Raw genomic sequence first — 18,291 nt, 5'->3', positions numbered from 1 at the left:
AAAATTCTCAACCTTGTGTTCAAATCCCTCCATGGTCTTGCCCCTCTGTAATCTCCTCCAGCCCTACAACCCTTTAAAAACTCTGCACTCCTCCATTTCTGGCCACCTTGATTTCCTTCGGCCTCTCCAGTGCTGGCCGTGCCCTCAGCTGCCTGGGCCCTGAGCTCTGGAGTTCCCTCTCTAAATCTCTCCGCCTCTCTCTCCTCCTTTAAGCTGCTCCTTAAAATCTACCTCTTTGACCCAGCTTTTGTGACTTGTCCTAATATTATGTCTGATAAGGTGCCTGTGAAGCACATTGAGACGTTTACTACGTTAAAGGTGCTATATAAATGCAAGTTGTTGTTTGTGTTGTTAGTTAAAGAGGGGAAATTAACCTCCGCTCCCCTCTCGAGATTGCTATCCAACAATCCCTGCTGGAAGTCTACAGGTGTGGATGTTAGCTCAGGGTACACCCAGGCTCAGCCATGATGGCAATTGTGGTCAATAGCCTGGCGACACTCACTCGCAAATGAAAAACGACTACTTGGCCAAGGGTGAGAGTACTTGTAGAGTTATATAATGGCATGAGTTCACGCCTTCAGGAAAGGAGAGGTGGGTTAGAGGAGAAAATTGGAGCAACAAAAGTGAAATCCAGCACCCAGCATAATTTGTAATACTTGTTTTAGCTGGTTTTGTTTCAGCCTTATTGAGTAAACTGTGAAGCTATCCTAGCAAGGGTCAACATCTTCAGGGGAGGAAGGGAGAGAAAATTGGCAAAAAAATTAAATAAAATGGAGATCAATAAAAATTATTTCGCCTCAAAAAAATGGGATCAGCTGTAATCTTCTGATTCTGTCCGTGCTAAAGCAAAATTGAAACGGTCTCTCCAGCACCTTCTTAAACGGGTGAATATCTCTAACCAGTCTCAAGAATGCAGAATTCTTTCTGTTGTGCACAGACAGTGAGTGTGGGGGGCAGGGGGCGGCGGGCGGGGGGGATCGGAGAGGAAAAATGGACAATCAAACTGAGAGATGATTCATGATGATAACAGCAACAATGATCTCATCTGTTAATGTTACTAAGTAAACATAAGTTATCGAGTTCAACAATTTCAGATCATAACCTCGGCCCCTATTACATTTTTACATATATTTTTTATCCACACCTTTGTTTTGTGTCCTTCCCCCTTTTTTTTCTCTCCCACACGGCAGCTGTCTCTCATTCTGCCAGCGCATTTCACACCTAATCTAGGGCCGTCTTTTGTCTCCACTAGTTCTATCACCATCTCGTCTCGTTTTGAATACCTCTTAATGTCTCTTCACTTCTCTTTTGTTGTCTCATCCCCATTTCCCAGCCCCCAAACTGGCCTTTTAATCTGTTTCATTTCCTGTGCTTTTTCAGTCCTGACGAAGGGTTTCGACCTGAAACGTTGACTCTATTTCTCTCTCCACGGATGTTGCCTGGCCTGCTGAGTTTTTCCAGCATTTTCTGTTGTTATTTCGGATTTCCAGCATCCGCAGTATTTTGCTATCTTACTAAGTAAACAGTTGCAAGCTGTGTAGGATGATGCCAGCCTCACTGTTAATGTGACCGGTGTGGCAGCTGATTTAAATGACCTGCGCATTTCATTCCACATTTCTTGAATTCACAAAAATGAAGAAGAAGCAACCGAATGGCCCGATAAAGCAGCAACGAATTTGCTTCAAAATCTCGAGGCCGCCGCAGGGTGGATATTCCAGCCAGGAAGAATCGGCGTGCAAGGGCTGGGGAATCAAGGTGGGAATCCATCTCACCGAGCTCCAGCGTAACGTTGTGATGCAAGCTTTTTGCAGCCAGTCTCATAGGCTGCTCTAAAGTGCACTCAAATGGAATTTATTCAGTTCTATGTAAATGGTGTATCAATTACCTTTTAACATGCTTTCCTGTTCTTTACGATGATCGCACATAAAAGGTGGGCAGTTGGGAAGCCAGTTGTGCAAAGGAGCTCTTAAAGGACCAAAGGTTTTTTTGTTGGATTATGTAAAAAATGTTGTCTGTTGCTTTTTGGTGCTTTTTTTTTGTGTGTGTACGTGTTTTCTATTTCTTTTGGTGAGGTCAAAGAATGTTTATGTTAATACAAAAACAGCTGAATATTGTCTGCACAGCTCACTGTAAATGACTCATTGCAAGGATTTAGTAGTACAGGAAGCTCATTAAATAAAAACAGAGATATGAAAAGGAGTTCTTCTAAACTTTCATTTCAGTTTAGGAAATGGCAAGACATCTAACGGCAAGCTAGAGTGTCTTGTGCCAGGTCGCAGGCCATTTTAAAATTAATCACAGTGGTTGCTTTTGAAACAACAACAACAACTTGCATTTACATAGTGTCTTTAACGTAGTAAAACGTCCCAAGGTGCTTCACCGGAGCGTTGTCAGACAAAATTCGGCACCGAGCCACATAAGGAACTATTACGACAGGTGACCAAAAGCTTCGTCAAAGAGGCAGGTTTTTAAGAAGCGATCTCAAAGAGCAGAGAGAGGTAGAGAGCAATGGTCCCTTTAAGCTATGTGGCTACCCGGCAGCGCTCCACAGCTCCCGCGCAGCCAGTTCACTGGTTTCTAAAGAGGAAAAAACTCACGTGCACGGTATTTTGAATGGGCCGCGCACCCAAAAACAAATTGAAGGGAACATTGGTGGAGAGGAGGTTTATAATGTTGAAAGAGGCACAAGATGGCAGAAGATATGCCAGAGGTAACAGTTAGCATCAGCGCCAGGCTGCCCACAGCCTGCTATTATGACATTAACTGTACTGGGCAATGACAGAGGGCAACTGCCTCTGCAGGCTACAGGTGAACAAGAAGGCATTTGCAGAGGTGTGCCATTTATTGCAACCAATCAGCAATATTGGGACGACACTGGCAGTGGAAATCTGGCTTCTGTCAGGTTGGCATAGGAATGTCATCTGCAGTGTCACCAATTTGCTCCACACAGGCGTATGAAACAAGTGACTGATGCATTGGTCACCATAACCAACACTTTCATTTTGTTTTTTATCGCTTCACCTTTGGTGGCCGTGCCTTCAGCTGCCAAGGCTCTAAGCTCTGGAATTCCCTCCCTAAACCTCTCCAATGTAATGGATTTGAGGTGCAGATCAGCCATGATCTTATTGAATGGCGGAGCAGGCTGGAGGGGCTGAATGGCCTCCTCCTGCTCCTATATTCCTATGTTCCATTGTTCTTATATTCAAGGATGTCCAGAGGGGCCTCCTCAAAGGGAGTCAAAGACTTGTAATTACAGGGCCTTCTTCCAGTTTGGAGTCTGTTGTCTTATATTATGTGGCACCTATGTTCACGGTAGGGGTGGGCACAAAGTCCACTGGCAGCTTTTACCCTGGAAGGGTTCTGACCATGGAAAATTACACCTAGCATTGTAAAAATTGTAACTTTTTAAAATTCTCCTGTGCTGCTCCATGCCTCAACTGTAAGGATAATTTTCAAAAGGAAAATGTTCACCTTTTTCCATTTCTCCTCTTCTTGTCCTCCACAGGTGCTGATCACCTTCTGGTAGTTGCTCAAATGGACACATTTCATAGCAGTTGACAGGCAATTTGACCGTACGAAGTATCACAGACAAGACCAATCTTCTTGTCATCCAACAGCAACAACAATTTGCATTTATATTGCGCCTTTAACATAGTAAAACATCCCAAGGTGCTTCACAGGAGTATTACCAAACAAGGACCCACAGCCAGATAAGGAGATATTAGGACAGGTGACTAAAAGCTTGGTCAGAGAGGTAGGCTTTAAGAAGCATCTTAAAGGAGGGGAGAGAGGCAGTGAAATTTAGGGAGGGAATTCCAGAGCTTAGGGGCCTAGGCAGCTGAAGGCATGGCCACCAATGGTGGAGCGATTAAAATTGGGGATGTGCAAGAGGTCAGAATTGGAGGAGCGCAGAGATCTCGGGGGGGGGGGTGTAGGGTGAGAGGAGGTTACAGAGATAAGGAGGGACGAGGCTATGGAGGGATTTGAAAACAATGATGAGAATTTTAAAATTGAGACATTGCCGGACCGGAAGCCAATGTAAGTCAGCAAGTGCAGGAGTGATGGGCGAACCGGACTTGGTGCGAGTTAGGACACGAGCAGCAGAGTTTTGGATGAGCTCAAGGTAACCTGCGGTCCTTCCACGGTTTGGCTTCACTCCACTTCCACAGCAATGTGGTTGACTCTTAACTGCCCTCTGAAGTGGCCTGGCAAACCATTCAGTTAAATCAAACTCAGGGCAGCTAGGGATGGGTAATAAATGCATTAACACTGTAGGATTCTCAAAATTCCCACATTTCCCAAGTTATTAATAAGGGACCCTGAAGGACAAGTTATCGATAAGAGAACCCTGAAGAGAATGGCTTTTGGACTTTATGGCAAAAACTGCAAGGTTAAAGTCGGACCCTGCAGACAGGAGGTCAGGTTCAAAAAACTCAAAACTTGACATGCCTGGGCCTGTGGGAGACAGCTTTGATTTGTTATTTCGGAACCAGACAACTGGAGGAGACAGAACACGCATTCTTCACTTTAAACAAATCAACCCAGGAAAAGACTTAATCTTGCACAAACCTAAAGCCCATCAAAACTATGCATAAATAATCGCTCACAGTTCGAACTAGCTACCAAGCCAGGAAGACACCGATTAACATTATACATAACAAACTCCCAGGACATTAAAAGCCATTTAGCAACGAGACAACCACCCAAAAATCAGTTAAGGTGAATGGCTATAATCACCTTAACGAGCCCACCAAAAATCGGACAAAGAACTAACCCTGATTTGGTGCGCAGATAGCAAACTCAAAAATGGTATAACTATAGGCCCACCGATAACCAAGGGTGCATCTTCATTCAGAAGCCACCAGGAAGGCTCACGCAACATCACGGCGAGGGGGCACGGTGGGGCAGGCTCGACCGAAGACAACAAGGCCGCAACCGCAGCCCTACACGAGGACCGACCATGAGCACCGCGGTAACAAAAGGGGCTGGGTAAACCATACCTTCAGATCATTACTACTACAGAGGTAATGATCTAGGCCACCGCGACCGAGCCAACACCGAAGACCGCCAACCAAACCCCAACCGCAACAAAACTCGACGACCAGACCACCACCGGAAGAACAAAACCCGAAGTTTTCCACTCTACAAGCTAAAGTACCCAACAAAAACTTTATTCTCCCTATTTCTAACTGAGAAAAGTGGGTACTCACCAGACAAATCCACAACCGCGCCCAAACCGCATCAGCGGACTCCACCAAACTGAAGAACCTCCGCAGATTCTAAGACTAGCACCACATGGAGACGGCAGGCCCCAAAGGACACAAAGAGCGAACCCTAAAAACGCAACCGGCTTAACTGACAGGATTCGAACTGTCAAGAAACCCCTGTTGGTAAGCATGATCCCTGACCCCTTTTAGCACAATTTAGTTAGATAGTGGGGGTGGGACAAGGGCAGGGGGATTATTAATGTGATTTTTCCCTCGTTGTGCCGTGTGCTCCCCATTCCTAATCAAGTGTACTCTTGAATGTCTGTAACTACTCCAGTAATCTAAGTGTAATTTTTCAATGTTATAATTTTATTGTGACGCTAATAAACACAGTTTTCTTGCACCAAACCAGTTGTCTACTCCAATTTTGTATCGCAGCCTGTACTTAAGTCCAGAGTCCAGAATCAAAGGGTGTGGGAGCGATTCGAACTGCTCAAAACAGTCAGAGGCAAAGCTGACTCAAAACACCACCCCCTACAACACCCACATCCCGAGAATTAATAAAAAATAGAGTTTTCAATAGAATATAATCCCATGTACTGAATTTAATATACTGAATATTTTTATTGAACAAATCACAAAGGAGACCATTTTCTCTTTGTACATATTTGTGCAGGTGTATATTAGTGTAGGTTTGTGTTTATATACACAAATCTAGGTGTATGGGCTGATAAGTGGCAGGTAACATTCGCGCCACAGAAGTGCCAGGCAATGACTATCTCCAACAAGCGAGAGTCTAACCACCTCCCCTTGACATTCATTAGCATTACCATCGCTGAATCCCCCACCATCAACATCCTGGGGGTCACCATTAACCAGAAACTTAACTGGACCAGCCACATAAATACTGTGGCAACAAGAGCACGTCAGAGGCTAGGTATTCTGCGGCGAGTGCCTCACCTCCTAACTCCCCAAAGCCTTTCCACCATCTACAAGGCACAAGTAAGGAGTGTGATGGAATACTCTCCACTTGCCTGGATGAGTGCAGCTCCAACAACACTCAAGAAGCTCGACACCATCCAGGACAGCAGCCCGTTTGATTGGCACCCCATCCACCACCTTAAACATTCACTCCCTGCACCACCGGCGTACCGTGGCTGCAGTGTGTACCATCTACAAGATACATTGCAGCAACTCGCCAAGGCAGCAGACGCATGGGAACACCACCACCTCCAAGTTCCCCTCCAAGTCACACACCATCCTGACTTAGAAGTATATCGCCGATCCTTCATCGTCGCTGGGTCAAAATCCTGGAACTCCCGACCGAACAGCACTCTGGGAGTACCATCACCACACGGACTGCAGCGGTTCAAGAAGGCAGCTCACCACCACCTTCTCAAGGGCAACTAGGGATGTGCAATAAATGCTGGCATTGCCAGCGATGGCCACATCCCATAAGCGAATAATCAATTTTTTTTTTTAAATGTATGTTTATGAATATGTAGCTGAATTTATGTTGCATGTGTATGCCTATTATACAGCCTTTCTGCCACACTCCCATTGGAGTTACGGTGAAAAATAATAATAATAATAATAATAATAATTCAACTTTATTGTCATTGTACAATGCACAAGTACATGAACAACGAAATGTGATCTTGCAAGCTCCCGTGAGTCCAGTACAAATAACATTAACATTAAACGTAAATAGCACCGTCCTGGGAGGAGCAAAGCCGTTGCGTCTGTGCGCGCCGCCATTCCATTTCCACCATTCCTCCTGTCTGACAATCTTCAGCCCAACGCCCGGGCCTGCTCACCAGCCGCCCCTCCCGGGACTCCTTCCGTGACCTTCTCACCAACCGCCCCTCCTCGGGGCTCCTTCCGTGACCTTCTGCACCTGGTCTTCCCTGATGGTCACCCCTCCAGGTACTAACCAGGCCTGGCTCTGCTTAGCTTCCAAGCCTTGACCAGAACTTGCTATGTATTCTCAGCTTTAAAAATGATATGAGATTTAAAAAATTAAGCACATAAGTTAAGAAACATCTAAATCGTTTTCACAGAATAATAGGCAGTGTTGTGGAATTCAAGTCCCAAAGGACTCTGTGTTGATTTCTTTTTGGGTTCAATAAAGACTCATTTATTGAAAGAGAAAGTTGTTTTAATCTAAAGTCTATTCAACTCTTTTTAGCAGCCTTTTTACAGAACACTCTATCTGTGATGCAGCTAGAAATCAAAGTGAAAGTAAAACTCTCTGCCTTGCTTCTCTCGGTCACATGACCTCTGCTGGTCAGGCATAAGTAATCAATACCTGCAATCATGCTATTAAGACATCATAATCGAACAGGCAAATAACATCACTATTTGCTGATATCATTACATCTCCCTTTCTTAAAACAAAAGTATTTTACTTTTAACTAACAACATGTTTTCTTTGTATTAATCTGCATTTTAACTGTAACACTTAATGAACTTACATTATCATTATCATGATCAAGGTTTTTTACCCTTGCTTTGTGTGTTCACATGAAATATGTCAATACACTAGAACTAGAAGAAAGAATAAGATAACATTACTTCCTTCTTTAACAATAGTCCTTAAATTTGCTCAATGAGTCTCTCAGGAGGCTTCACGTGTCTTGAGGATTTTCTGATTGATTGTCCTTGAATCTGAGTTGTTGCCTCAGATGATTGGTTCTCAGCTGTGTGAGCAGGTTGTTCACCAGTATCAGTCTCTTGACCTGCTGTGGCTGGTCCCATGAGAAGATCTCGACGATTTCTTCTCAGAACAGCACCCTCATCTGTCTGGTGTATGATCTTGGTTGAACTTCACTCAGGACAGTTCCCTTCTGAGTCCATGTGTTTGTTTTGTCTTTCAACCTTACTTGGTCACCAGTGTGGAGTTCAGGTAGGTTTTGTGTTCCTCTGTCATAGTAGTACTTTTGCTTTTCTTTCTGTTGCTCTTTGAACTTCCTCACTTTCTCCCCCTCTTTTGTTTTCAGGAGGTTCTCCGGGATGGGTAGGTTTGACCTTAGCCGACGTCCCATCAGGAGTTGGGCTGGTGACATACCACACTCGAGCGGCGTTGTGCGGTATACAAGCATGCTCTGGTCGAAGTCAGTTCCACTGTCTTTTGCCTTGTACTTCAGTCTTTTCACTGTGTTTGCGGGCTCTCCTAGGTCAACAGCTCTGGACAACGTGTCTGCTGTATACATGAGCTTACCCGGTGTGTACGCAACATTCAGTGCATCATAGGCTGTCTCTCTTTCACTTTCCACAACGAGGACTCTCTTTACCAGGTTCAGTCTCTCACAGGCTTTTAACCCTAGTATGGCTTGCGCATCCTTTGGCACCACGATTAATGCTAGCGTGTGCTCTCTGTCCTTGTGTGTTACTTTGACAATGCATCTTCCTTTCACTGGTATATCAGTACCTGAGTATCCGGTCACTTTGACTTGTATTCCATGTAACTTTGGTCTGGGTCTAATTCTCTTAAAATCGGTCTCTGATATCACGTTAACTTGTGCTCCAGTATCCAATTTAAATGGAATGTGTATATCGTTCACTTTTAGTGTCAACATCCAGTCTCTTTCTTCTCTTTTGTGTTCAGACACAACATCTACATGGAATTCCTCTATGTCGCTTTCATTTTCGTTTGCTGGCCACGTCTCTTTTTTCACATTGGCGCTCTCTTTGTTAAACGGTTTGTATCCGTTCTTTCTCACTGCATCCACGTTGCAGCTACTGTCACTGAACAGCTCCTTTGCCTGCAACTTCACAGTCTCTGTAACCCTACACAGTGCTATGGCTTTTCCCAGGTCTAGATCTTGCTCTCTTAGCAGCCTTTCCCTTAGACCATTATCTCGAATACCACACACCAGTCTGTCTTTTATCAGCGAGTCTGAGAGTCCCCCAAATTCACACGATTTGCTCCGGTTTCTCAGTTCAGTCACATACTGATCAATAGTCTCGCCGATTTTCTGTACACATGTGAAAATTTTGTGCCTCTCAAACGTAACGTTGCGTTTAGGTATGCAGTAGGCCTCAAACTGTTCCATTATTTTATCTAGCTTCATTTTGTCTCCATCTACAGCAAATGTGAAGTTATTATATACCTCCAGCGCTTCATCACCCACGACATGTAAGAACAGTGACGCTTTTACATTATCACTTTTCTCTTCAGCTCCGATTGCTGATAAATACAACTCTAAATGTTGTTTGAACCTTCTCCAATTTTCAGCCACATTACCTGACAATTGAAGCGTCGCCGGTGGGTGTAAACCTTCCATTTTTTCACTTCGTTAGCTATTCTCTAATGGTAAGCAACAATGTTCTCTTCTGGCTTGCTAATCTATGGAGAGCTGATTTCGCTTACTTGCCACAACTGCTTGCACTGTCCCATCAAGTTGCTAACTTCAGATTTTCTTTTTTTTTCTTTCAGCCACTTCTGACATCATGTGTTGATTTCTTTTTGGGTTCAATAAAGACTCATTTATTGAAAGAGAAAGTTGTTTTAATCTAAAGTCTATTCAACTCTTTTTAGCAGCCTTTTTACAGAACACTCTATCTGTGATGCAGCTAGAAATCAAAGTGAAAGTAAAACTCTCTGCCTTGCTTCTCTCGGTCACATGACCTCTGCTGGTCAGGCATAAGTAATCAATACCTGCAATCATGCTATTAAGACATCATAATCGAACAGGCAAATAACATCACTATTTGCTGATATCATTACAGACTCCAGCAACCCCACTGTAGTATGGACCAACTCCAGGTCCCTCACCCTAGTTCTGCCAAACCCCAAGACCATTCTCCAATACTACCGAAGCCCAAGATCCAAACCCCAAATCTGCCATAGCACAGGTCTGCCCCTGAGTGCAACGAAACCCCATCCCAGTAAAAACCACAGACTATCACTTAACGGAATTTAACATTCAGTCACTGAACGTCAGTGCCTGATGTTATCCGTCAGGTAGCATAAACATCCCTATTGCTATAAAACAGTGAAACCTCGGACTCACTGTGCACAGCACCACAGGAGATCTACTAGAGTGTAACTAGCTTTCAAATATTTTACTTGTGTTTATGCAAATAGAAAGTCATTTAAAAAATGTCTGTGGTTAAATCTTTGGGCTCGAATGTTTAATATGCTATTTTTACACAGGCGTTTAGCCTCTGAAAATAAATGGGTCCACAGGAGTATGAGAGGGCTGCTCAATTCCACCTGCTAGCTTTCCGATATGACAGGTGCTGATTGTTGGCATCTATATGGCCATCTGGGGACCTCAGCATAATACGGTGGCCCACGCCAACTAAATTCACTACCCCTTTGATGTTATTGCACCTAATGGGGTCCAGGGTGGCATCCTCAAGTAGAGTCAAAGGCTTGTGGTGCCTGGCATCTCCCAGTCTTACTTTCCTCAACTCCTTGTTGATGCAGTGTAGTATTTATGGCTAGTTAAAATCACTTCCTATACATCTATTACCACACGGACTGCAGCGGTTCAAGAAGGCGGCTCACCACCATCTTCTCAAGGGCAATTAGGGATGGGCACTAAATGCAGGCCTTGTCAGCGACGCCCACATCCCAAAAACGAATTAAAAAAATTATATATACAGGTAGACTATCCTTTATCCGAACTTCCGAAAACCGAAAACCTCTGAAAACCGAAAGTTTTTTCGTTCAGCGTAAGTCGTGCGCACGACATGACCCGAGTGGCGCAAAACATGACAGGAGTGGTCCTCCGGGGCCCAGAACAAGAATTCCTGCAGATTGTCGACACGCCGGCCTTCGCTCTCGATGTTAAGTGTGACTGAGGGAGCTCTGCCTTTCCCTGTGAGCAGGGCAGAGGGTCACAGAGTTCCCTCCTGGGTAGGAGATTGCAGGCCGAGCCGGGCAGTGTGAAGGAGGTACCGGGAGAGTGAACCCAACAATACAACGGCCCGTCCGATAGCTGCAGCGGCCCGTCCGATATTCTTTTCTCCCCCCCCGACCTGATTTGCGGGCCAGCTTAGCGTAGGAGTCAGCCGATATCCGGCTTTCCCACAACTGGCGGCGGCAGTCGAGCCCCAGACCCCCGCTAAGTCAAGGAATTCAGAGAAGCAGGAAGGGGAATGAGACCCGGAGCAGGGGGAGCTGTAAACAGAGAGAGCAGCAGCACAGAGAAGCAGGAAGGGGAATGAGACACGGAACAGTCGCAAGAGGTAGCCTGAACTTTTAAAATTTATATTAAATACAAATACTAATTACCAAATTAATTTAATGTTCAGAGTTTCCCAGTCTGAAATAATACCTTCTGAAATCCAAAAATTTCCGAAAACCGAAACACAGCTGGTCCCAAGGTTTTCAGATAAAGGATAGTCAACCTGTATATCCGTAATGACAGGGATACACTATAGGCAATTCCTGATTGAATCCCAATAATGAATAATCGTGTGACAGGATTGAGCATTAGCTGAACATTTGTTGAGAAACACAAAATGTTGGTAAACACAGGCCCTAGCCCTTCTTTCACCATTCCTGTAGTATAAAGTCTTTTGAGACACACCATTATTTATTTTCATTGCCCTGTCTTTTGAAGGTTGTGCCTCAAATGTTTCTTTCTGGAATGCCCCCTTCTACTCCCATTTTTATTTACTACTTTTTTCAGCAGTCAATATGAACGTCCATGGCATTGTAAATGAACTTATGATACAAATGGGCAGTCCTTGTTTGTAACAGGTCCAACGAGGCTCATTTTTTGATCTCATTCTCTGGAACAATGCACATTGCTTATGTCTCCATCACCAACAAGTAACCTATACAAAACACCCTCTTTAATGTACATTCCTTTCTTTGAAAGTTTCCCAAAGATAACATTGCTGAAGATCTCTAATCTACCAGACTGGGATGCTGCCTAAATTAAACCCTATTCACACAACAGTTATAAATTTGGATTAACTCTGATGTTTATAGCTGTTCCAAATTGAACTGTACCCTGAATATTTAGTTTAATATTGCATGTGTGGTCTGGGAACTGTGGAGATATTTTTCATAGATCTAAAAACATAAATCAGTATAAAAATAATGTTATACTTAGGACTGCACAGCACTGTCTGCGGGACAACTCAGAGGTCATAACAGACAATTATCAAAGACTAGAAGGCTTGCTTAAAATATTGAGGTTTTTTATAGAAGGAAATATTTTAATTTTTGTCCCACTGCTGGATATTTGTCTGCAGCCGCTACACCAGTTCCTCCAGGTCAGGTTGATGGTGAGGTTAGTTCTGAGTGTGCAGAAGGACCTCCTACCCAAGATATACAATTAAAGGTAGTGATTAAATGGGTAGTCAAGATAGACAAACCTGTGTCAGCCCTGTATAATGAAGCCAAATAGCTCAGTGGTAGCACTCATGGGTTAAAGTCCCACTCCAGAGACTTACATAGGGCGCGACCTTGCCAGCCCTGGGGAGGCGGGTTTGGAGGTGGGACTGCCGGGAAAATGGCAGAATCTGGGGGCGGATACCCATCCCGCCCCCAACCCGCCTCCGTGCCATCTTCCCGGGAGGCGGGTAGCCGACCCACGCCGGGTCCCATCTCCTGGAGGCGGGAAGGGGATTACAGCAAAAGTGTGGGCTGACCGAAGGCTGCGAACCCCGCCAGGGTCAGCGAGGCGAGCAGTGGGTCTGCGGGGTGCAAAAGTGCGCTGCGAAGGTAAGTGATGGGTGCAAGTGTGGAGAGGTAAGTGTGTGAGGTGAGTGGAAAGTGTTAGAAAAAGTTTACTTACCTTTGTTTCTTCCTGCAGGCTTGAAACGTTGGGGATGCGGAGAGTCTCGCATCTCACTGGCAGAGATGACAGATGGCTGCTGCATTCTCCAATGCAACAACCATCTACTTTCTGCTCACAAAAGAGGTTTGTTGAGTCTTTGAATACAAGAACTCATCAAACAACATAGAATGTCAGTGTTTGACAACTTCACAGAGCTGTCAAATGATGACAATTCATCTGTCAAAAAGTTTTCACAGATGAAACGTCATATGCTGACATTCTCTGTAACTGGCTTCTCCTTAATTGGTCTGCTAAGCCCGCTGGGCGGGCTTAACAAAGTTAATCAAGGGAAAATAGCATGGGTTGGTGAGAAGTCGATGGAGGCGGGACTAAAACTCGACAAGTGGGAGACCCGCCTCCAAAAGCTCCCCATTGGCAAAATCCAGCCCATAGTGTTTGCAGCACAGAAACAGGCCAATGAACCCAACTGATCTATGCCAGTGTTTTTGCTACACACGAGCCTCCTCCTACCTCTCTTTATCTCACCCAATCAGCATATCCTTCTATTCATTTCTCTCTCATGTACTTATCTAGTTTCCCTTTAAATGCGTCTACGCTATTTGCCTCAACTATTCCTTGTGGTAGCGAGTTCCACATTCTCACCACTCTTTGAGTAAAGAAGTTTCTCCTGAATTCCCGATTGGATTTATTAGTATTTATGACCGCTAGTTTTAGAAACATAGAAACATAGAAGATAGGAGCAGGAATAGGCCATTCGGCCCCTCGAGCCTGCTCCGCCATTCAATGAGATCATGGCTGATCATCCAAATTCAGTGCCCTGTCCCTGCCTTCTCCCCATATCCCTTGATCCCTTTAGCCTTAAGTCTCCCCCACAAGTCAAAACATTTTCTCTTTGCCTACCCTATCAAACCCTTACATAATCTTGAAGACCACTATCAGATCACCCCTCAGTCTTCTCTTTTGTAGAGAAAAGAGCCCCAGCCTGTTCAGCCTTTCCAGATAAGTATATCCTCTCAGTTCTGGTATCATCCTTGTGAGCCTTTTTTGCACCTTCTCCAGTGCCTCTATATCCTTTTTATAATTCGGAGACCAGAACTGTGCGCAGTACTCCAAGTGTGGTCTAGCCAAGGTTTAACATCACTTCTCTGCTTTTCAATTTTATCCTTCTAGAAATGAACCCCAGTGCTTGGTTTGCTTTCTTTATGGCCTTGTTAGCCCACGACACTACTTTTAGTGATTTCTGAATGTGTACCCCGGATCCCTTTGCTCCTCTACCCCATTTAGACTCTTAGGCCTAGAAATTTGGTGGGCTGTGCAACCAGTTAGCGCTCAAAGAGGGCACTTAGTGGCTTTAGCGCCACTGGCCACGCCCCCCGTGAAATTTAGCGGGGCGCTAATGGCGGCGTTAGCCTGTAGTGCTGCGCCGCCACCGATGATGTCATCGGTGTGCGCAGCGCCCCGCTACCGCCCCGATTGTGATATAGAAACATAGAAACATAGAAGATAGGAGCAGGAATAGGCCATTCGGCCCTTCGAGCCTGCTCCGCCATTCAATGAGATCATGGCTGATCATCCAAATTCAGTGCCCTGTCCCTGCCTTCTCCCCATATCCCTTGATCCCTTTAGCCTTAAGTCTCCCCCACAAGTCAAAACATTTTCTCTTTGCCTACCCTATCAAACCCTTACATAATCTTGAAGACCACTATCAGATCACCCCTCAGTCTTCTCTTTTGTAGAGAAAAGAGCCCCAGCCTGTTCAGCCTTTCCAGATAAGTATATCCTCTCAGTTCTGGTATCATCCTTGTGAGCCTTTTTTGCACCTTCTCCAGTGCCTCTATATCCTTTTTATAATTCGGAGACCAGAACTGTGCGCAGTACTCCAAGTGTGGTCTAACCCAGGTTTAACATCACTTCTCTGCTTTTCAATTTTATCCTTCTAGAAATGAACCCCAGTGCTTGGTTTGCTTTCTTTATGGCCTTGTTAGCCCACGACACTACTTTTAGTGATTTCTGAATGTGTACCCCGGATCCCTTTGCTCCTCTACCCCATTTAGACTCTTAGGCCTAGAAATTCGGTGGGCTGTGCAACCAGTTAGCGCTCAAAGAGGGCACTTAGTGGCTTTAGCGCCACTGGCCACGCACCCCGTGAAATTTAGCGGGGCGCTAATGGCGGCGTTAGCCTGTAGTGCTGCGCCGCCACCGATGATGTCATCGGTGTGCGCAGCGCCCCGCTACCGCCCCGATTGTGATATAGAAACATAGAAACATAGAAGATAGGAGCAGGAGTAGGCCATTCGGCCCTTCGAGCCTGCTCCGCCATTCAATGAGATCATGGCTGATCATCCAAACCCTAGCACCCGGTCCCTACACCGACAGCCATCCCACCCAAGCCCTATCCCCGTAACCCCGTAACCCCACGTATTTAATCCCCCCTAACACTAAGGGTCAATTTTTTTATCATGGCCAATCAACCTAACCTGCACATCTTTGGACTGTGGGAGGAAACCGGAGCACCCGGAGGAAACCCACGCAAACACGGGGAGAATGTGCAAACTCCACACAGACAGTCACCCGAGGCCGGATTTGAACCCGGGTCCCTGGCGCTGTGAGGCAACAGTGCTAACCACTATGCCACCGTGCTGCCCGCTGTAATGCTGGTCGCAATCTGCGACCGGTTCAGGGAGGCCGACCTGTGGCGGTAGTGGCGTTAATTAAAGGGGAGGTACGGGGCGGCCATTTTTTTGCTGGCCGCCTGCCAGCACCTCCTCGTGCCGCCGTCTCCAGCCTCCTGAGCGCCCCCCCGCCGGGCAGTGCCAGCTGTGTCCCAAGAGCCCGGCACCTCTCCTCGGTGCCGGGCTCTTTTGCCGGCACTCGCGATCTCTGATCGCGCTGGTGCAGGCCCCTCCCCTTTAAGAAGGGGAGGAAGGCCTGCAGTACCGCAGCGTGCCGTGCCGCAGCGTGTGGCGCTGCAGCACGTTGCGCTGCGATATTCAGTTGCAGCGCCCCAAGAGGGACGCGGGGCACCTCGAGCAGCGCCCCGCTTCCATTTGGGGCGCTGAAACTGAATATCGCGCTGGCGCAAGCAGCTCCGTCCGGAGCGGAAATTCCGTCCATATGTTACTTTAGCACAAAATCCAGGCTGGCACTCCAGTGCAGTGCTGAGGGAGTGCTGCACTGTCGGAGGCGCCATCTTTCAGATGAGACGTTAAACCGATGCCCTGTCTGCTCTCTCAGGCAGACGTAAAAGAGCCCATGGCACTATTTCGCAGAAGAGCTGGGGAGTTATCCCTGGTGCCCTGGCTCCAGGATCACTGTATTGGTTGTATCGCTCAACCAACATCATTAAAACAGATTATCTGGTCATTATCTCATTGCTGTTTGTGGGGCCTTGCTGTGCGCAAATTGGCTGCCACATTTCCTACATTAAAACAGTGACTACACTTCAAAAAGTACTTGAGTGGCTGTAAAGCACTTTGGAACATCCTGATGCAGTGAAAATTGCTACATAAATCCAAGTTCCTTCTTTAACCGAACAGGTTTGGACAAGTCAAATGATAACTCCCATAAGATTGGAGCAGCTATTTAGGATTTGGCCATAAACCCATGTCACTGGTGCCATGTTCACAACACAGGAGAATGTTTGACTTCTCTCCAGTTTTCTTCCCTGCTCTCTTCTCTTAAGATTTTACTCTGTTGCACAAAGGCATAAGCTAATGCAGCTGGACATAGTACTCAATAGAAATATCATTTTTTCCTGCCATTTCTTCCCTCCCCATCTCTTCTAGAACTGTTGACTCATTGCTGAGGTATGGTTCCAAAGCCATTGGTTGCCCCTCCTGTGTGTCACGCCAATGGCCACCATTCCCGTGCAAGCCTTGATTATGAGTATCAGCTGGCTAATTGACTGTAAGAGGCCCCACAGCCAAGCCAGGTCCTGTTCTTACCTGATGTTCACACACTTGCTCTTCTAAAATTCTGTCGGGAGGTCACCGACCTGAAACGTTAACCCTGTTTCTCTCTCCACAGATGCTGCCTGACCTGCTGAGTATTCCCAGCATTTTCTGTTTTTATCTAAAATGGCCCACTGTGATAATGATTAGGAGCAAGTACCACGGCCAATTTTCACCTTTCTAACCCAGAGTACTGAGGTGAATTGCAGCAACCTTAATGCTGTCAAAGTAAGATCAGTTCACTTAGCACATTGAACTTGTGCAACTACTGAACCACTGGGGGAAGCCTAGAAATATTATTTTAAGCATGTTTTATCTGTACTCCATAAGTACAAGATAATAATTGTTATTAATTATGATGTAAACCAAAAGTTCCTATGTTGTTATTTCTGATATTTTCCAGTGATTAGAGCTTTATCATGGCGTGAGAACTAGTGTAAAAGTTGGGCATCTAGTTCACGTTAATAACATCAACAACTTGTATTTATATAGTGCCTTTAATGTAGTAAAACGTTCCAAGGCGCTTCACAAAAGCGTTATCAAACAAAATTTGACACAAAGCCACATAAGAAGTGTTGAGTCTGTGTTTACAAGTGCAGTTATACTGAATAACAGGACACAGACTACAGAAGTAAGTAAACAGGTCTTTAGTGATTGAGGGTCAGGGCGGAACTGAGGTACACTTTGCTCCGCAGGGTTTATATACCGGTGTGGTCACCACCGGTACTACAATGTACAGGAGCCATTAAAAAGTAGTCCATCACCTTAAGGTATCCTCTTAAGGTAGTACAGGTTACATACACTACAATTCCTCCCCTTTTAGCTTAACAGTGGACACCCCCAATTAATACACTACATGGATAACATATATACAATTTACACACAAGAACTGTTCAAAGATTCAGTCTCTGAGGAGGCCTCCTGATCCGGCCCGGATAACGCCTTTCAGGGATCTCTGGTTCCCGTTGCTGGGGTGTCTCGTCCACTTGATCTCCTATGGATTCAACATCATCCAATACGTTCGAGTCTGAGGTAGATGCTACAGGCTCAATAAGTTCTTCAACTGGTGTCTCTGCCGTAGACATGGGGTCGACCCTTGTTCTCGATTCCACAAGTTGGTCAGCATGACGTCGTATTACGTTCTCTCCAACGTCTACCGTGTACATCAAGGGTCCCTGTCGTGCACGAATTGTCACAGGTTGCCATTTATCATCCCTATAGTCCCTGGCCAACACTGGTTGTCCTATTTCAAAACTACGAGTGGCCTTTTTATTTACATGCTGGAATTGCTTGTTTTCGACTTCCCGTCGCACATTGGGTTTTAACAAATCCAACCGGGACCGCAACCTTCTGTTATAGAACATTATGGCA

At 45.6% G+C, this 18,291-nt stretch overlaps 1 long non-coding RNA gene across 1 annotated transcript in view; it reads left to right on the top strand.

Moving 5' to 3' along the window:
- LOC147115201 (uncharacterized) overlaps window positions 1-5,609 on the top strand; it is a 162,877-nt gene extending 157,268 nt beyond the window's left edge. The window contains exon 4 of the long non-coding RNA XR_015079090.1: window positions 3,506-5,609. This is a non-coding gene — a long non-coding RNA (uncharacterized LOC147115201). The remainder of the gene's footprint in view (window positions 1-3,505) is intronic.
- The last annotated feature ends 12,682 nt before the right edge of the window (window positions 5,610-18,291 follow it).

This window comes from Somniosus microcephalus, chromosome 7 (assembly GCF_052327205.1).
Source record: "Somniosus microcephalus isolate GS21.2 chromosome 7, FLI_Smic_1.0, whole genome shotgun sequence".
NCBI lineage: Eukaryota > Metazoa > Chordata > Chondrichthyes > Squaliformes > Somniosidae > Somniosus > Somniosus microcephalus.
The sequence above is the reverse complement of the archived record's forward strand: the minus strand, read 5'-3'. Positions and strand labels throughout refer to the sequence as shown.